The sequence below is a fragment of the Hemicordylus capensis genome, chromosome 2 (assembly GCF_027244095.1).
Source record: "Hemicordylus capensis ecotype Gifberg chromosome 2, rHemCap1.1.pri, whole genome shotgun sequence".
Lineage (NCBI taxonomy): Eukaryota > Metazoa > Chordata > Lepidosauria > Squamata > Cordylidae > Hemicordylus > Hemicordylus capensis.
Genome location: NC_069658.1, coordinates 82,560,916 through 82,575,579, shown reverse-complemented (window position 1 = coordinate 82,575,579; position 14,664 = coordinate 82,560,916).

Here is a 14,664-nt window from a genome sequence, read left to right as displayed (position 1 = left end):
ACGCTTACACTCGTCTTGAACGACTGACATCTTGAGTGCTGGCAAGAAGAGAGCATGCTCAGTCTCTCTGAAACCTGTCAGAAGCTCAGAACTTCAGAATTAGCACAATCTTGCAATTAGTCAACATGAGAAGTAGTAAATAGACTTGTGTAGTCCACAAGCTTGCAAGTGATTGTCTAAACCCAGCAGAACTTATTGGACACATTTTCAGCTATTGAAGGTTTTGTTATTAACATTGGTAACATTTAGTAATCTGGACATTGTCTGAGAACGTTTTATGAGGCAGGAACAAGGGCAAAGTTAATCAATTGTGCAGCTTTGCTAATGCCCCCAACTTGTCACTACCCCCAACATATTTCTTGGACACAGGTTCAGCTATTAGAGATGTGGTTATTCACAGCAGAGGTGTTTTGTGATCTGGACAGGGGTTGAAAACGTTTCGTGCTGCAGGAACATGTGCAAGCCTAATCAACTGTGCAGCTTTGCTAACTGCATCTGTCGTGACCCCTTATGAGCAGATGAGGAGCTCTCATTGTGTGGGGTTCCAGCAGAGGCCCTTCTGTTTGCACGCACAGGTCCTGAGTTCCAGTCCTCCACTGGGCTCCAATCAGTTTCCAGGAATCATGCTTCCACTCTTGGGCTGGGACCAGCGTATCCCACTCCCCCCTTCATTTTACATCTCCAATGGGTGCTCTTTTCCAAAGGACTGTCAGTGTTCCACCAACCCCACAGATTTCAACAGATTGCACTGCCACCAACATATTTCTTGGACACAGGTTCAACTATTAGAGGGGTGGTTCCACCTACCATACAGATTTCAACCAGGCGGGCTTTTCTGATGGGTCCTCTCATATTCCACCAACCCCACAGATTTCAACAGATTGCACTGCAACCAACATATTTTTTGGACACAGGTTCAGCTATTAGAGGTGTGGTTCCACCTATCCCACAGATCTCATGATGCGGGAACATGCACAAGCCTAATCAACTGTGCAACTTTGCTAACTTCATCTGTCATGTCCCCTTATGAGCAGGTGAGGAGCTCTCATTGTGTGGGGTTGCAGCAGAGTCACTGTTGTTTGCACGCACAGGTCCTGAGTTCCAGTCCTGCACACCAGTCCAGATTGCACTGTCCCCAACATATTTCTTGGACATAGGTTCAGCTATTAGAGGTGTGGTTCCACCTACCCCACAGATTTCAACCAGGCAGGCTTTTCTGATGGGTCCGCATCTCTGATGCACGAGGCTGTAAGTTTTCCCTGTCCCTGTCAGATTGCACTACCCCCAACATATTTCGTGGACACAGATTCAGCTATTAGAAGTGTGGTTACTCACAGCACAAGTGTTTAGTAACCTGGACAGAGGCAGAAAACATTTCATACTGCGCGAACATGCACAAGCCTAACCAACTGTGCAGCTTTGCTAACTGCATATGTCATGTCCCCTTATGAGCAGGTGAGGTGCTGTGGTTGTTGCTGCACTATAAATCCCATATATATCCTGCACTATAAATCCTATCTATCTATCTTCTATCTATATTATTAATTCTACAAGATAGGCCATGCGTGGCAGAAAGGAGGCGATTGGCTGACAGAGGGGGAGAGAGTTCCAGAGCAGCAGGGAGTTTTGTGGGGCAGCTGGAAAGCAGTTTGACAGTTGGCTCAGGGGCACCGTAAAGCGGCAGGGAGCTTGGAGCCTGGACAGTTGGCTGTGGGGGCTGCGAGGCAGACGGTTGCCGTGAAGCAGCAGGAAGCAGAAAGCTTGAAGGCTGTCAGGCAAGTGAGCAACAGTCCTTGGCAGTGGCAGGGGGAAGCAAGGACTGTGAGACAGAGATAGAAAGACAGAGGACAGAGAGAGAGAGAGAGAGTTGCGGGTGGAGTGAGAGCAAGCGAGAGAGTTGCGGGTGTGAGAGCGAGCGAGAGAGTTGGGGGAGCGAGAGTGAGCGAGAGGGTTGGGGGAGGCGAGAGCGAGCGAGAGGGTTGGGGGGAGGCGAGAGCGAGCGAGAGGGTTGGGGGAGGCGAGAGCGAGCGAGAGGGTTGGGGGGAGGCGAGAGCGAGCGAGAGGGTTGCGGGGCAGGCGAGAGCGAGCGAGAGCGTTGCAGGGCAGGCGAGAGCAAGTGAGAGAGTTGGGGGAGGGGGAGCGAGAGCGAGCGAAAGGGTTGTGGGGAGGCAAGAGCGAGCGAGAGGGTTGCGGGGAGGCGAGAGCGAGTGAGAGGGTTGCGGGCAGGAGAGAGCGAGCGAGAGGGTTGCGGGGGGTGAGAGCAAGCGAGAGAGTTGGGGGAGCGAGAGCGAGCGAGAGGGTTGGGGAGCGAGAGCGAGCGAGAAGGTTGGGGGAGGCAAGAGCGAGCGAGAGAGTTGGGGGGAGGCGAGAGTGATCGAGAGAGTTGCAGGAGAGGTGAGAGCGAGTGAGAGGGTTGCAGGGCAGGCAAGAGCAAGCAAGAGGTTTGCGAGGGGTGAGAGCAAGTGAGAGAGTTGTGGGGTGAGAGTGAGAGAGAGTGGGGAGGGCAATTGAGTTGCAGGGGCGGGGGAGAGTTGCGGGGGGGCGAGAGAGAAAGAGAGAGTGAGTTGCGAGGGTAAGAGCAAGCGAGAGAGTTGCGGTGGGGGGATGCCACAGGCTCAGTGCACAACTGCACAGATGCTCTGTGCAGGGTCAGCTAGTTGGCATATAAACACCTATATGCCGAATCTCTCACCTGATGTATGCTATCTTTCTTTTGACTCTTTGACCAGCTGGCACAGGCTTCTGTCTGCTCTTTATGTGGTTCTGCTCTGTCCCTTCTGTTTTATCTGTATCCTTTGCACACTTGCACTTTAAAGGATGGCATTTGCCCAGCTACTGTCATCTATTTTCCAGGCACCATTTTAAGAGCTGCCCTGCAACCTTTTTGATTTTAAGCGCCAGCAGTCTGGTTCCATTTTGGTTCAAGTACAGCCCGTCCCTTTTGTACAGGCCTTGCTTGCCTCAAAATGTATCCCAGTGCCTAACAAATCTAAACCCCTCCTCCCGGCACCAACGTCTCATCCATGGCATTGAAACCCCTGAGCTCTGCCTGTCTCACTGTATCTGCACGTGGAACAGGTAGCATTTCTGAGAATGCCACCTTGGGGGTCCTGGACTACCTATCAGCCTAATTTGGCTTCCAGGACCTCCCAATGACATTTCCCCACATTGTTGGTGCTGACTGTGCGACTGTGCACCACGACAGCTCTCCTCCCCTGCACTTGCCTAACAGCCTATCTTGACGCTGTGTGATGTCCACAACCTTCGCACCAGGCAGGCAAGTCACCGTGCAGTCAACACATGGGTCACAAACCTGTCTCTCTGTACCTCTAAAGATTAAATCCCCCAGTACAAGGAGGCCCCCACCCCCCAGAGGAGCATCTCCTGTGCGAGAGGATATGGTCTCATCATCCACGGAAGGGGTCCCTTCAAAGGGAGCATTTCCCTCTTCTTCAGACTGATGTCTTCCTTCCCCAAGAACTTCATTCTCCCTGACAGCAGCGAAGCTATCAGCCCTGGAGTGGGATGCCTCTACCATGTCCCTGAAGGTCTCGTCTGCATGCCTCACTGTCTCTCTGAGCTTCTCCACCACCTTGGTCTCGAGGGAAAGAATTTGTTCCCTGAGAGCCAAGAGCTCCTTGCACTAAGCACATACCCATGACTTCTGCCTGTGGAATAAACATGTGGCACTCTGTGCAATACACTGGGAAGTGCCCCCTGCCCTTCTGGCTTTCTAGCTTCATCGTGGTTTTGTTGTCTGTTTGCAATATTAAAAGATAGTTTATTTGAAGGATAGGTCTCAGCTGTAATGGTCAGCTATTTAACTGTCCAAACAGCCTTTCTCAAGAATATGAGGGAGGTATTTGTACTTACCTTCTCTTCTCCACCAGGCTCCTTGTGATCACAGGGGCTTGTTCCAGGCTCCCCCACACACTTCCCACTAAACTCCTGCAAAACTCCAATGCCCTGTTTGTTATCCCTGTTTGCTATGCTCTCGGGTCTACACCTCTTATGTAGAGAGTAGGCTTCCAACTGAGACACAGGATCTGGGTCAAAGAATTATGACTTTTCATCTGCAGCCCTTCCACCCATCACTTCCTTAGGCTAGAAGGTTATCAAATGCTGCATACATCCCCCCAAACTTCATTCCCAATCACAGGTTGCATCTCTCCATATAGACCCTAATCCTGCATCCTAGCTATGTGCAAGGATCTGTCAGTTGCCAGAAGCCTTGTAGGGAGGAGGAGGCTTTAACATCTGCTTCCCAGAGACAGTGGCTGCCCAGTGGTGAGAGCCTGAGTGGTTGCTATCTGCTGTTGTCAGCTTGCCAGCCTGTGTGACTGTGTGCCCCTAGCATGTGGGGCTGTGGCTGCCCTGCAGGTAAGTCTATGTGGGATCGGGACCAGAGGGGGTGAGTTAGCAGTTCCTGAGGGTCAGCTGCTAAGAGGAGACATATTTCTGGACTTATAGAAGAACTGCTGCCCTGTGGAGGCGGGCCCACCACTGGTGGGGTCACTCCCTTGGGGGAGCCACCTTGGGGGGCAGCAAGGGCCTTGTGATATTTTTTGGCTTCTGTTGTTTTTGGATCCTGGGTGTTTCAGATGTGTCTTGGTTTGTCTGGGGATGGGGAGACAGGGGGTGTGTCCACGGACTGTGGGGTGGCTATTTTTTTGGGGGGGGGGAATAGAGGAAGTAAAGTTGGCAGGTCAGCGCATTATTACAGGGGAAGGGAAGTCAGAAATCTATTAGCTGTTTCCCCTTCTGGCTGCCCTGCCAGCTCTTTGACCTTGGGGAGCAGTGCCAGCCTCCCACACACTCTCACCTTGCTCCTCTGTAATGCCTGGTCTGTCCAGAATAAGTCGGAAACCATCCATGACCTGATTCTGGATGAAGGGGCAGACCTGGTATGTATTACAGAGACTTGGTTGGGGGAGGCTGGTGGTCCAGTCTGGTCCCAGCTTCTCCCTCCAGGGTACTCTGTTGAGGAGCAGGTGTGGGGATATGGGCGGGGAGGTGAAGTGGCTGTGGTCGACAAGAATAACCTCTCCCTGACCATGATCCCTGTGGAAGTGTCTGACCATATTGAATGTGTGTACCTAAGTTTGGGGACCAGGAATAGACTGAGACTTCTCTTGGTGTATTGATCGCCCCGCTGCGCAGTGAAGTCACTAACTGAGCTGACAGACTTGGTCTCAGGTTTGGCGTTGGAGTCTCCTAGGCTTGTGGAGCTGGGAGACTTCAATGTCCACTTTGGGACCAATTTGTCTGGGGTGGCTCAGGAGTTCATAGCGGCCATGCCAACTATGGGCCTATCCCAAAGGGTCTCTGGACCGATGCACATTGCAGGTCACACGCTTGATCTGGTCTTTCACTTTGATCAGGGTGGTGTTCAGTGGGTGGGGACTTCTGTGATTTCCCCATTGTCATGGACGGACCACTATCTGGTTAAGGTTGGACTCACTGTCACACCCCACCTTTGCAGGGGTGAGTGGCCCATTAGAATGGTCCACCCGAGACGGTTATTGGATACAATAGGGTTTCAAGAAGCCTTGGAAGGATTTAGTGTTGGCGCTGCCGTTGATCCTGTTGATGCCCTGGTGGAGAACTGGAATAGCAAGTTCACCAGGGCAGTAGATATGATCACACCTAAGCACCTTCTCAGACCCGCATCAAAATTGACCCCTTGGTATATGGAAGAACTACGGGGGCTGAAGCGGCGAGGTAGATGACTGGAGAGCATGTGGAGGAAGACACCACTCAAATCTGACAGATTACAACATAAAGCACATTTGAAGATCTATGCTCTGGCAATGCAGGTGGCAAAGAAGCAATTCTTTTCGGCCCGTATTGCATCCATAAGTGCACGTCCGGTGGAGTTGTTCAGGGTCGTGAGAGGGCTAGTGAGTGTCCCTCCTGCCTTGAATCAGAACTTGGAATCATCTATTACCCGCTATGATGTGTTTAATGGTTTCTTTGTGGAATCAATGGGGAAAGGGGGCAGGGCAGCAGTGACCCACGCAAGGGGCGCTGGGAGGAGCCTCTGAAAAGTGTTGGGAAGCGGTGGGAGCAGAATACAGCGGGGAGGTAGGAAAGGGGCATCCGTGGGTTGTGGAGGCTCGGAAACCCACTCTACCTTGCCACTTAAGACAGGCAGGGGCTCTGGCCAATCAGCGGTGAAGAAAGCAAGTGTACTTTAACGCAGGCAAGTAGGCGGATACTGAAAAGGAAATCGGTAGCAGATAATTGGTGAGAGTGGGAGCCAATGAGAAGAATGTTTGTGGTGTGGAGAATGGGGGGTTGTGCATGTTTCATGAGAGGCATTAATAGCTGTTTTTAGGTGGAGGTGGGTTAGAGCTCATTTTCAGCTTGCTCTTTTCCCCCTCTTTTCAGTACAGAAGCAATTGGTCTCATTTGTAGGTCATTCTTATGTATGTCTACCTAATAGATATATCCAGAAGGTTGTATCCTTGGAATACAGTTCTTAATGTATTTACTAAGTCAATCCTATTTAATTCAGTGGGATTTATTCTTTGGTAAGTAGGTAATAGTGCAGCATGATCTAATTCTGGAGTTTTTAATTTTTGGTGGAGGGAAGGAAGTCTCGCTGAATTGAATGCATTGTTTTTCTTAAGAAAGCATGCATATGGATGAAGACTTTACATCAATTGCTTTTGCACAGACATACATGGACATATGTGAGAAGACAACCTGTAGGTTGCTGTGTGGGGCCATTTGGAAGAAGAAAAGCAAAAGCCACAATCTGCTAATATCTTTATTAGGATTAACCCTGATCAATCTGAGAAGAGTCTCTCTTCGTTATTCCCAAAGGATATGCTATTCCCTCTGAAAGTAGCCTGATTGCCAGATGGCTCTTGTCTGGAAGGATTGTCCCTTCATTATGGCAAGATTTGCTTTGCCAGTTTTAAAGTGGCCTGACCTTTAATCGATCTGACCCTCTTAACCTGCTTATTAGTTTGGGTTTGGTTTTTTTTTAAAGACTTGATCTCCATCCAAAGCGGTGGGTAATTAAAATTGCATATATTATTAGACAACCATTGAAGCTGTTTTTTAAATCACTCAACACAGGTTAATTCAGAAGAGCTTCTAACTATATTTTGATTCTAAGGATTTAATATACCAGACCAAAATTTTGTGTTTCTATCCAAATAATATGAATATGTGAAATAAAGTTGTTTATAGTGTGATCCTATTTTTGAATTTATTTAATAGTTGGGGTTAGGATTGTTGCTAAAGTAATTGCACTGGCAGAACACATTGTTGGTGTAAGTAGGACACCACTACAAAAGGTCAACGATGGGTGGGGTTGAGAGTATGGCAAAGCATTGTCAGAATGGCACACGTGATGGCATCCTGGCCTCAGTGATGGTGTAATGTTACATCAACAAAAGGAGTGTCAGTAAAAACTCTGAGTCATGGACAATTATTTTCATATATTGTTGGAACAACTGACTTCCCCTCTGAATACTGTTCAGTTACACTGTGACTATTTCTGTTGTGTCTCTGTTTTTATGATGGTTAGCAGGTAGGAAAAATTGCCCCTGCCAATGGTTTTTCCTCTTCAGCTATATTCCTGATGGGGATACAATGGGATGGGGCAGTGGCTTCTACACCAATACCTTACTCTTCCATGGCTGAAGGTCTGCATCTTGGCCATGAATTGTATCACTGGAGCACCAGGAAGAATTATGGGGTCCTTATCTCCCTACCCCTGTGCCACATGCACACTTATTACTAGTATGACAATTAAACAGATATTACTATCATGTAGTTTAATGTGGAGAGCGACTCTTCTATAAGGGTATATACCATTTTCACCAGTCTTCCCTTCCTTCTGAAGCCCACTGTCCCTTGAGGGGGGAAAGTCCCTGAGGACTGTGCAACTGTCAAGGACATATTTTCAGGGACAGTAGGCTGCAGAGGCAAGTGAAGATTGGTCAAAATCACCCTTCCCTTGTAGTGCCAGCACGGTGATAGTCTGGATATCAGCCACTGATAACAAGGTGTGCTGGAAAACAATGAAGATGCTGGCAAGCAACCAAGTGAATAGTGTGTCATTAGATGGAATAAAGGGACTAAACAAATGAAATGCATCCTAGAACATCAATGCACCTCACAGTTATCTTAATGAGGACACTGGTTCATGTGCTACTCACTCTGCATATCTAATTTCTCTTATTCAGGTATAGAAATGTAAAATTTCTCAAAATTTTGGACTCACATAAAAAAAGATTTTTCCTGAGATTTCCTCTGGGGAGAATGGGCATTTTGGTACAAGTTGAAATACAGTTTATAAAATTTGTATGAGAACTAACCTTACTTTTCTACTTTTAAGAAAATAAAATATATTATGTGTGGTTCAGCACATAATATTGTACTGTTTGGTATTTATGAAATGTGTGCCCTAGATTTACTCCACAATAATTACAAATAAACCCACTATAAGAGATGGGAGAGCACACTGCTGCAGCCAAGGCCCTTAAACACAGTTTAGGGGAAGGCGGGGCAAGATGGTGACAGGCTAACAACCTAACCATCAAGCTCCTGCCTATACTTGGGCATTGCCCCTCCCCAGGCATGCCACTCAAGGGGTTGACCCCATCCAGGGGGAGAAAAAGACTACGGAAGAGTCTCAGCAGAAAGAGCCCCCACCCCCTGAGGAAGGAGTGGGGAGATTAAGGAAGAAGAAATAAGAACATAAGAACAGCCCTGCTGGATCAGGCCCAAGGCCCATCTAGTCCAGCATCCCGTTTTGCACAGTGGCCCACCAGATGCCGCTGGAAGCCACAGGCAGTTGTTGAGGGCATGCCCTCTCTCCTGCTGTTACTCCCCTGCAACCGGTACTCAGAGGCACCCTGCCCCCAAGGCTGGAGGTGGCCTACAGTCCTCCGATTAGTAGCCGTCAATAGACCTCTCCTCCATGAAGTTATCCAAACCCCTCTTAAAGCCATGCAGGTTGTTGGCTCTCACCACATCTCGTGGCAGAGAATTCCACAAGTTGATTATGCATTGTGTGAAAAAGTACTTCTGTTTGTTGGTCCTAGATTTCCTGGCAATCAGTTTCATGGGATGACCCCTGGTTCTAGTGTTATGTGAGAGGGAGAAGAATTTATCTCTACCCACTGTCTCCACACCATGCATGATTTTATAGACCTCTATCATGTCTCCCCGCAGTCGTCTTCTTTCTAAACTAAAAAGCCCCAGGTGTTGTAGCCTTGCCTCATATGAAAGGTGCTCTAGGCCCTTGATCACCTTGGTTGCCCTCTTCTGTACCTTTTCCCTACAATGTCCTTTTTTAGATGGGGTGACCAGAATTGTACGCAGTAATCCAGGTGTGGCCGCACCATAGTTTTGTATAAGGGCATTATAAGATTAGCCGTTTTATTTTCAATCCCCTTCCTAATGATCCCTAGCATGGAATTGGCCTTTTTCACAGCTGCCGCACATTGAGTCAACATTTTCAACAAGCTGTCCACCATGACCCCAAGATCCCTCTCTTGGTCAGTCACCGACTGCTCAGATCCCATCAGCATATACTTGAAATTGGGATTCTTCGTCCCAATGTGCATCACTTTACACTTGCCAACATTGAACCACATTTGCCACTTCGTCGCCCACTCACCCAGTTTGGAGAGATCCTTTTGGAGCTCTTCACTATCAGTTATGGATTTCACTACCCGAAAGAGTTTGGTATCATCTGCAAAATTGGCCACCTTGCTGCTTACCCCTGATTCTAGATCATTTATAAATAAATTAAAAAGCACTGGTCCCAGTAAAGATCCCTGGAGGACCCCACTTCTTACTTCCCTCCATTGCGAAAACTCTCCATTTATACCTACCCTCTGTTTCCTGTCTTTCAACCAGTTAGCAATCCACACATGTACTTGTCCCCTTATCCCATGACCACTAAGTAAACAAGTGTGTGGATCAAGGTGATCCAGTTGACATAGTATGCCTGGACTTCCAAAACGCTTTTGACTAAGTTCCTCATCAATGACTCCTGAGGAAATTTAGTCTAAGTTTCCTCAGGAGTCGTTGATGAGGAACTTTGTCAAAAGCTTTTTGGAAGACCAGGTATACTATGTCAACTGGATCACCTTGATCCACACATTTGTTTACACTCTCTAAGACCTCCAAAAGGTTGACCAGGCAAGATTTACCTTTGCGGAACCCATGATGGTTCATTCCCAGCAGGGCCTCTATGTGCTTTACAATTTTATCCTTGAGGATGCTTTCCATCAATTTGCCTGGAATTGATGTTAAGCTAACTGGCCTGTAATTTCCCAGATCACCCATGGATCCCTTCTTGAAAATTGGTGTTACATTTGCTACTCTCCAGTCCTCTGGTACAGAACCTGATTGCAGGGAGGAATAAGTTATATATTTTAGCAAGGCGGTCAACAATTTCACATTTGAGTTCTTTGAGGACTCTTGGATGGATGCCATCTGGTCCTGGTGATTTGTTAGTTTTCAGTTTTTCCAGACAGTTTAGAACATCATCTCTCGTCACTTCTATCTGGCTCAGTTCTTTAGCCACCATCCCCGAAAAGCCTGGTTCAGGAACAGGTATATGCTCAGTATCCTCTGCCGTGAAGCTGGATGCAAAGAACTCATTTAGCTCCTCTGCAACCTCCATCTGTCCAGAAACAGCCAAGGATTGAAAACTATCTCGCCCCAACTGAGGCAGTGCCGGAAGACTCTTTTACTGAGAGTACCAGGAACAAATTCGCAGTCCTGACCTCGGAAGCCCCCACCCCCCACTGACAGGCAGACTCACCGGGAGACACATAGTAAACAATCCACCTTAAAATCATCTCATTGGAGAGATGAGGAGGGAATCTCCCCAAGCCATGGGGGCTGAAGCTCTACAGTTGGGAAAGCACCTCACTCCCAGTCTGACCTTGTTACCCAGCAGTTGAGCGACGCCTGTCTTATCTCTGCAGAAAGTTTGATTTTAATTTTAGGGCGTTTGAACCAACCTTTGCAAAGAACCTTGCAAACCCATCAGATCCTTAGCTACATTCCCAGAAAGGATTCACATTTATGGGCTAACAACAACAACAAAAAGATACTCACCTCCCTCTCAGAACTCCTAAATCAACAAATCTTCCCTTCCGAGATGGAGCAGTTTCACTTTTTGCCACATCAGCTGGACTTCAAAAGGCTTTTCTTAATGTTCAAGACAGCAAGGGTGCCAACTCAGTTATTTTGCTCACGCCAGTGCTTGAGACCATTCAACATGACTGCGCAACATGTTTTCAAAGATCTCAGCTCCAGATCACTAATTAAGGGCCCTATAAACATCAGCAGCAAAAATCCTGAATCTTACACTAATAATAAACTGCCCCCTCTGAACCATGGCAGTGCCACACTAATTGAGGCTCAGAATGTACACTCAAGGACACATAACCAAAACAAGTTTTTTACCCAAGATAAGACACAGCCAACCCTCTCTACAGAGCTGACTGACTTCCAAACCTGCAGACAAGATGATTTGCAACAACTAAAGAGCAAAATTAAAGCACTCCTAAAGAGACTGAGTCCAAAAAGATACAGACCTGGCCACTCACTCTCATACCCTGAAACCGACCAAATGGAAAACAGTTTCTTTCACATGCTGAGAAGACATAGAGAAACATGAAGCAGGCAAGAGGATCTGAGAGGTAGATAATTAAAATATACATAAATTGAGATTACCTAACACTGTAGATGGTCTTACTTAGTTTTTAACATTTTGAAGGAATACATAGCAGCTAAAATAGTATTTTAAAATTTCATCCTCACTGAAAGAGAAAATACTTCAAAAGAAGTTTCTTCCAAAGTTCTGCAAAATTTTCAAATCTTCACACTGTTGGATGGTTTTTTGTGGGGGGAGGGGTTACTACTCAGGAGAACCAGTGGAAAGAATCCATTATTTCCAGGGCTTATCATCCTTACTTAGCACTCATGTATGTCTGTATTCCCCCCCAGTCTTTTATCCCAGAGCATATAGTTGGAAGTCAAAGGACCGCTTTGTCGACTAAGCTTGTGGTTTGTCAACTAAGCTTTGTTGACTAAGCTTGTAGCTTCCTTTGAGCTACAGCTCCACACAGATCCTGTTCAGTAAAGGTAAAGTGTGCCGTTGAGTCGGTGTCGACTCCTGGTGACCACAGAGCCCTGGTCTGTAAATCCCTTGGTGTGAAGAAAGCCCTAGTGGGAAGGGAAAGAGTATATATATTTTTATTTACCGTTAAATTTATATACAGCCTTTATTAAATTTATCTCAAGGTGTAAAAATAAATGTGCTACGCCACAGTAGTAAATCATAGTAGTATTAAAGATCAGAAAAAGAGTAGTAAAGTAATACATTTAGACTAACTAGGCTACTTTCCTACAAGTGCTGTGGGCTCTTCTTAGCAGTGTGCTCTTGTGTTGTATGCAGAAGACGTGAATGGGGTTCCATGATGTGATGTCATCGTGGCATCTCTGCCGATGCCACATGTTAGTTGGTACCTTCTATTCTTGTGTATTCTTAGGTCATTGTTATATAATGGACAAGCTTGGGTGATACTAATATAAATCTAACAATAAATAAAAAAAACTTGTCTGCTAGTCCAACCACATATGATAAAGACCTGGAGGTGGGGCAAGATGGTGATGAACTAACAGCCTATCTTCCCAGCTCCTGCCTGAGCCTGGACATTTCTCCATCCCAGGCATGCCATCTAAGGGGCTGACACCATCCAGGGGGAAGAAAAGACTGAAATAGTCCCACCAGCAAGTCCCCCCCTGAAGAGGGAGCAGGGAAGGAGAGGAAGACTAAACAGCTGAGAATCAAATATTTCCTCACCCCAGCCGAGGCAGTGCCAGGTACTTGGTTTGCTGTAAGTACCTCAAACAGATTTGCAGCCCTGTCCACAACCCCCTCTGGCAGATCGGCTCCCCGGGAGGTTAATAGCAAGCCACCCACCCCCAAATCAGAGCACAAAAGAAGGGGGAAGGGAACCCTTCCAAGACAGAACCCACGCAGCACTAATGCCGACCAAGCAACTTGCCCCCAGCCAGATGCCATCACCCAACAGCTGAGTGACGTCTGTCTGATTGCTGCCGAATCTCTTCTCCTGGTCCTAGGGCATCTAAACCAAATTTGGGGGCAAATAGAGACTCTAACCCAGGCTTTTGCCCAACTCACAGCCAAGTGCCAGCAAGGGGTTAACAACTCCGAGGACGTCATCGCAGCCCTCCCCTCCTCCTCAGCAACTGAAACTCCTTATCGGGTGCAAAGAGTCCTTCAACATAAACAAATCCTAATTTGTTTTCCTAGATGCAATGCCTATTTATGGGCTATTAGAAAAAGGATTCTTACCTCCCTTTCCCAAATTTTAAACTTCAAAGTTTCTTCTTCAGAGATTGAACACTTCTATTTTCTGCCATCTCAGCTGGATCACAAAAGACTACTTTTAGAGTTTAAAACATCCAGAGTGCCTACCCAGTTACTTCATATTAAACGCCTTTTGAGAACATATAAGATTACTCCCCAGCGTGTATTCAAAGATTTTGGCACTAGAGACTTATTCAACGCTCTGCTACAGTCAAACGCAAGAATTATGGCACCACCTTGTCGATTCTGACACCAAGGCCACATACGCAGCCTGCTACTTCTGATAAGATGATGCCAACTCTCCTTGCTGAATTGGCTAACTGCCAAAAATGCAAGCAAGACGACCTGATGCAGCTTAAAACTAAACTGGCTGCCCTCCTCCAAAGACTGTATCCAGATAGACATGATGATGATGGTCATCTCAGCCCAGCTTCAGTCACAGATACTGATCTAGATATCACTGACCCTATGGAAACCCAGTTAAGATCTCCAATCAAAACACTCCTAAGGGTTAATCCATCTGATTTCGCCATCGACTTAGGGGTGGAGAGTGACTGTGATCAATCCACCTCCGCCCCCCGCTCTCCTAACACACAGCCAAGCAAAGCAAATGCAGAGGCCGCTAAAAGGATGAAGTTATGTCCAGGAGTGATGTTGTCTACAGACCCACACTTTGACAGTGTCACTGCCCTTTTTGTCCCAGACAGGCTGCTTACACCTCGTAGCACCCAGCCCTGCATTGCAGAGCCCTCCCCTGCGACGGATGCTGTGGAAATTACAATGGTGATGGAGGCAACCCAGGAGAGGGAAGGGGAGTCCCCCCTAGCGGTAACACAATATCCAGAGACAACACAACAACCCTTCATAGAAGAAGCACCTCCCACAGAACTGGAACAGGAAACTGACTTACCCCCAGCCACTGAGGCTCAACCAGACAATGTGGAACTCACTACAGATGCCTCTCAAGACCCAGGCCCCCAGTCCATCCCAGATGCTGCAGAAGACATCACCTTACTGGAGGAAAGGCCCGGTATCACCCCAGACAATGGTGAGCAGGACAATCAAGCCAACCCATCAGAGGTGGGGAACAAGGTGGCTTCTCCCTCCAGTCTGCCTGGGCTGGATCCAGATCACCTGGCTGATAGGTTGCAAGAGACACCGGGCGCCCAAGTTGCTGATAGTCCAACACCAAATGCCCAATGATATTCAGCAGACCAGTGTAAAATTGTGATCCTAACATGGAATGTAAATGGCTGGCACGCATCCTTTTCGGACCTCTCCTTCAC